This window comes from Nerophis ophidion, linkage group LG24, assembly GCF_033978795.1.
Source record: "Nerophis ophidion isolate RoL-2023_Sa linkage group LG24, RoL_Noph_v1.0, whole genome shotgun sequence".
Classification (NCBI taxonomy): Eukaryota; Metazoa; Chordata; class Actinopteri; order Syngnathiformes; family Syngnathidae; genus Nerophis; species Nerophis ophidion.
The window spans coordinates 3,126,688-3,132,976 of record NC_084634.1 but is presented as its reverse complement, the minus strand read 5'-3'; the positions used below and the strand labels follow the sequence as shown (position 1 = coordinate 3,132,976).

General features: G+C 42.9%; 1 long non-coding RNA gene across 1 annotated transcript in view; it reads left to right on the top strand.

Annotated features, from left to right (window-relative positions):
* Positions 1-1,250, top strand: part of LOC133541939 (uncharacterized) — a 4,176-nt gene extending 2,926 nt beyond the window's left edge. The window contains exon 2 of the long non-coding RNA XR_009804014.1: positions 1-1,250. This exon is cut by the window's left edge and continues 1,966 nt beyond it. This is a non-coding gene — a long non-coding RNA (uncharacterized LOC133541939).
* Positions 1,251-6,289: the final 5,039 nt, after the last annotated feature.

The window sequence follows — 6,289 nt, the reverse complement described above, 5'->3', positions numbered from 1 at the left end:
AAAAAACAAAAAAATGTCATAATTAATCGGCAAAATAGACGGTTGCAAAACAATTGGTATTGACTCAAAGGTGACAGGTGCCCATCCCTAGCCACGCCCACTTTAATAGTGAAGAAGCCATACGAGTAGAAACGCTGTGGACGGCTGAAAAATCGAACAGTATTGCGGTTGAAAAAAAATAAATTCATAATTAATCGCCAAAATAGACGGTTGCAAAACAATTGGTATTGATTCAAAGGTGACAGGTGCCCATCCCTAGCCACGCCCACTTTATTAGTGAAGAAGCCATATGAGTAGAAACGCTACGGATGGCCGGAAAAATATCGCCATTGAAAAAAAAAAAATAAAAATGTCATAATTAATCGGCAATATAGACGGTTGCAAAACAATTGGTATTGACTCAAAGATGACAGGTGCCCATCCTTAGCCACGCCCACTTTAATGGTGAAGAAGCCGTACGAGTAGAAACGCTATGGATGGCTGAAAAACTGAACACTGTGGTTGAAAAAAAAAAAAATGTCATAATCGCCAAAATAGACGGTTGCAAAACAATTGGTATTGACTCAAAGGTGACAGGTGCCCGCCCCTAGCCACGCCCACTTTAATGATTCCGCGTCCAAATCCTGCATCCCAGAAACGCCGGAGAAGACACGAGTTAGTTAGCCATTTACCGCGTTATGGACTCACTCTCATCGTTAAATCCCGTCATTCCACCACTGACATGAATATTAATTATAATTCCTGCACATTTTATGCACATTATTATTATTATTATTATTTTTAAGTCCCCAACTGTCGCACTCGGACTAGTTTTCCCCCCGAGCGTCACCATCGTAGAAGGGGACGGAAAAAAGGAAAACGGCTCGCCCGACCCTCGCTGCGCACACTTCCCCCCAAGCACACGCGCCGCCAACCCCTCCCAGGCGTGTACCCAAATGCCAAATGCGCCTTAATGTTTGTGTTCGGACCGTCCACTCGACATGCCAACTGTTCTCCTGACGCTTCGCCACCGTACGGTTTGATGCCGGTGCACAATGGACGCCACTTGCACTTAGTCGTCGCCTCTGCTGGAGATGTGCTCCCCTGCAGGAGACTCTCCGCCATGTCTTCCATTTTTATCCAACCCGAATGTATTGTTGCTGTTGCGGGCCCTCAAGGGGGGGAGGAACGTTTACAAGCCGTGACGCGATTCTGTTTCACAAATTTTTGTATATTTAATAAAGAATATTTAGTGTTTCTTCCTCACCGTATGTTGGCATCCTCTTTTCTTGCTTTACCTTTTTTGTAACGCCTGAGAAGACGCGAGTTAGTTAGCCATTTACCGCGTTATGGACTCACCCTCATCAAGACACGCCTAAACGCACACGGCGCTGCCTCCTAAGCCGAAAGCAGTCGACCGGGCCATTGACAAATGGCACTAACAGGCCCAGAAACACCGGAAAAGACACGTTACTTATCCATTTACGTCGTTATGGACTCACTCTCATCGAGACACAACCAAACGCACAAAGCGCTGCTCCAAAGACAAAATCGGTCGACCGGGCCATTGACAAATGGCACCAACAGGCCCAGAAATGCAGAAGAAGACCCAAGTTAGTTAGCCATTTACCGCGTTATGGACTCACCCTCATCAAGACACGCCTAAACGCACACGGCGCTGCCTCCTAAGCCGAAAGCAGTCGACCGGGCCATTGACAAATGGCACTAACAGGCCCAGAAACACCGGAAAAGACACGTTACTTATCCATTTACGTCGTTATGGACTCACTCTCATCGAGACACAACCAAACGCACAAAGCGCTGCTCCAAAGACAAAATCGGTCGACCGGGCCATTGACAAATGGCACCAACAGGCCCAGAAATGCAGAAGAAGACCCAAGTTAGTTAGCCATTGACCACGTTATGGACTCACCCTCATCGAGACACGACCAAATACACAAAGCGCTGCTCCAAAGACGAAAGCAGTCGACCGGGCCATTGACAAATGGCACTAACAGGCCCAGAAACGCAAAAGAAGACACAAGTTAGTTAGCCATTTACCGCGTTATGGACTCACCCTCATCGAGACACGACCAAACGCACAAAGCGCTGCTCCAAAGACGAAAGCGGTCGACCGGGCCATTGACAAATGGCACTAACAGGCCCAGAAACGCCAGAGAAGACACAAGTTAGTCAGCCACTGACCACGTTATGGACTCACTCTCATCAAGACACGACCAAACGCACAAGGCACTGCCCCAAAACCGAGAGCGATCGACCGGGCCATTGACAAATGGCACTAACAGGCCCAGAAACGCAAAAGAAGACCCAAGTTAGTTAGCCATTTACCGCGTTATGGACTTAACCTCATCGAGACACGACCAAACGCACAAAGCACTGCCCGAAAGCCAAAAGCAGTCGACCGGCCCATTGTCAAATGGCACCAACAGACCCAGAAACACCGGAGAAGACACAAGTTAGTTAGCCATTTACGGCGTTATGGACTCACTCTCATCGAGACACGACCAAACCTACACGGCGCTGCCTCCTAAGCCGAAAGCTGTCGACCGGGCCATTGACAAATGGCACTAACAGGCCCAGAAACGCCGGAGAAGACCCAAATTAGTTAGCCATTTACCGCGTTATGGACTCACCTTCATCGAGACACGCTGGGGAGAGGGAAGTCTGGGCTTCCCTGCTTAGGCTGCTGCCCCCGCGACCCGACCTCTGATAAGCGGAAGAAGATGGATGGATGGATTACGGTTACTTGGAGGCCGGCGATTTGTTCTCGGGGTCAAACCTGGTAAACGTCCTGGTTAAACGGTATACCGGTACTAGTATAGTATCGCGGTCCTAATGAATCAAAAACGGTACTATTCCCAGGCATGACTGCACGCTGGTTTTATGAGCAGAGGAGCATGTTCGGCAGCGCACGCACACAGAGTACTTAAAAGCAGACACAGGGTGTAGACAGAAAAGGGAGTTTTTACATTTTGGTGTAAAAAGTAAAGATAAAGGTGAACCAAAATGTTGATGTATTTAGAAAAGTATCGGAATTTTGGTACCGGTACCAAAATACTGGCATCGGGACAACCATACGTCCCGGTTTGTCCCGGGGATTTTTTTTACAATATTTCCCTCATGTATGAGTTTGTAGCATTTGTACAAACCATATGTGGAGAGACAGATTTCCACACAAATTAGCAGTTGTCGCAATTAAACTCAAGTCGGGAACGGGTGTTGTTGATGTTTTTTTTTATTTTTTTTTTATAACGCGTCTCCGAAATGATTCCTTCTGTGTCGTTATGAATAAATGATCGGGGGGGTGGGGGGGGGGTGGCTTGGCACAGTCATTATGGGATTTAATTGCAAGCGGCGCGAGTCGCGGCGTTTTCTCCGGCGGACGCAGACAGGAAACAGTTTGTCACGGGCATTAATGAGGAAGGCGCCACCTGGTGTGTGGAAACATCTGGCTGGCTCTAATATGATGATTATATGCCATGTGTGCTGATTAACAGCTGGAGTGTCTCTTGAACTGAAGAAACAAGCTGGATTTGAACTTTGGGCGTATTTACCCGGGCGGAATGGCGCGATCGTACTTGGGATGACTTCAAACGTATTCTTGGTGGCTAAGTACACTTTGTGGAAGTTACTGAACCAAGTTCATATGTTGACCAGAGGGGGAGCACTTCAAGTTTTTTTACACACACTTGTTATTTCATATGTTGACCAGAAGGCGAGCACTTCAAATTTTTTACACACACTCATTTCATATGTTGACCAGAGGGGGAGCACTTAAATTTTTTTACGCACACTTGTTATTTCATATGTTGACCAGAGTGGAAGAACTTCAATTTTTTTAACACTCACTTGTTATTTGATATGTTGACCAGAGGGGGAGCACTTTAAATTTCTTACACACACTTGTTATTTCATATGTTGACCAGAAGGGGAGCACTTCAAGTTTTTTTTACACACACTTATTTCATATGTTGACCAGAAGGCGAGCACTTCAAATTTCTTACACACACTTGTTATTTCATATGTTGACCAGAAGGCGAGCACTTCAAATTTCTTACACACACTTGTTATTTCATATGTTGACCAGAAGGGGAGCACTTCAAGTTTTTTTTACACACACTTATTTCATATGTTGACCAGAAGGCGAGCACTTCAAATTTCTTACACACACTTGTTATTTCATATGTTGACCAGAGGGCTAGCACTTTAAATTTCTTACACACACTTGTTTTTTCATATGTTGACCAGAAGGCGAGCACTTTAAATTTCTTACACACATTTTTTATTTCATATGTTGACCAGAGGGGAGCACTTTAAATGTCTTACACACACTTGTTATTTCATACGTTGACCAGAGGGGAGCACTTTAAATGTCTTACACACACTTGTTATTTCATATGTTGACCAGAAGGCGAGCACTTTAAATTTCTTACACACACTTGTTATTTCATATGTTGACCAGAGGGGGAGCACTTTAAATGTCTTACACACACTTGTTATTTCATATGTTGACCAGAAGGCGAGCACTTTAAATTTCTTACACACATTTTTTATTTCATATGTTGACCAGAGGGGAGCACTTTAAATGTCTTACACACACTTGTTATTTCATACGTTGACCAGAGGGGAGCACTTTAAATGTCTTACACACACTTGTTATTTCATATGTTGACCAGAAGGCGAGCACTTTGAATTTCTTACACACATTTTTTATTTCATATGTTGACCAGAGGGGAGCACTTTAAATGTCTTACACACACTTGTTATTTCATATGTTGACCAGAGGGGGAGCACTTTAAATTTCTTACACACACTTGTTATTTCATATGTTGACCAGAGGGGGAGCTCTTTAAATTTCTTACACACACTTGTTATTTCATATGTTGACCGGAGGGAGAGCACTTCAAATTTATTACACACACTTGTTATTTCATATGTTGACCAGAGTGGGAGAACTTCAATTTTTTTAACACTCACTTGTTATTTGATATGTTGACCAGAGGGCTAGCACTTCAAATTTCTTACACACACTTGTTATTTCATATGTTGACCACAGGTGGAGCACTTCATTTTTTTAAAACACACTTGTTATTTCATATGTTAACCATAGGGGGAGAACTTCAATTTTTTTCCACACACACTTGTCATTTCATATGTTGACCAGAAGGCGAGCACTTCAAATTTCTTACACACACTTGTTATTTCATATGTTGACCAGAGAGGGAGCACTTTAAATTTTTTTACACACACTTGTTATTTCATATGTTGACCAGAGGGTGTGCACTTCAAATTTTTTACACACACTTGTTATTTCATATGTTGACCAGAGTGGGAGAACTTCAATTTTTTTAACACTCACTTATTTGATATGTTGACCAGAGGGGGAGCACTTTAAATTTCTTACACACACTTGTTATTTCATATGTTGACCAGAGGGGGAGCACTTTAAATGTCTTACACACACTTGTTATTTCATATGTTGACCAGAGGGGGAGCACTTTAAATGTCTTACACACACTTGTTATTTCATACGTTGACCAGAGGGGGAGCACTTTAAATTTCTTACACACACTTGTTATTTCATATGTTGACCAGAGGGGGAGCACTTTAAATGTCTTACACACACTTGTTATTTCATACGTTGACCAGAGGGGAGCACTTTAAATGTCTTACACACACTTGTTATTTCATATGTTGACCAGAAGGCGAGCACTTTGAATTTCTTACACACATTTTTTATTTCATATGTTGACCAGAGGGGAGCACTTTAAATGTCTTACACACACTTGTTATTTCATATGTTGACCAGAGGGGGAGCACTTTAAATTTCTTACACACACTTGTTATTTCATATGTTGACCAGAGGGGGAGCTCTTTAAATTTCTTACACACACTTGTTATTTCATATGTTGACCGGAGGGAGAGCACTTCAAATTTATTACACACACTTGTTATTTCATATGTTGACCAGAGTGGGAGAACTTCAATTTTTTTAACACTCACTTGTTATTTGATATGTTGACCAGAGGGCTAGCACTTCAAATTTCTTACACACACTTGTTATTTCATATGTTGACCACAGGTGGAGCACTTCATTTTTTTAAAACACACTTGTTATTTCATATGTTAACCATAGGGGGAGAACTTCAATTTTTTTCCACACACACTTGTCATTTCATATGTTGACCAGAAGGCGAGCACTTCAAATTTCTTACACACACTTGTTATTTCATATGTTGACCAGAGAGGGAGCACTTTAAATTTTTTTACACACACTTGTTATTTCATA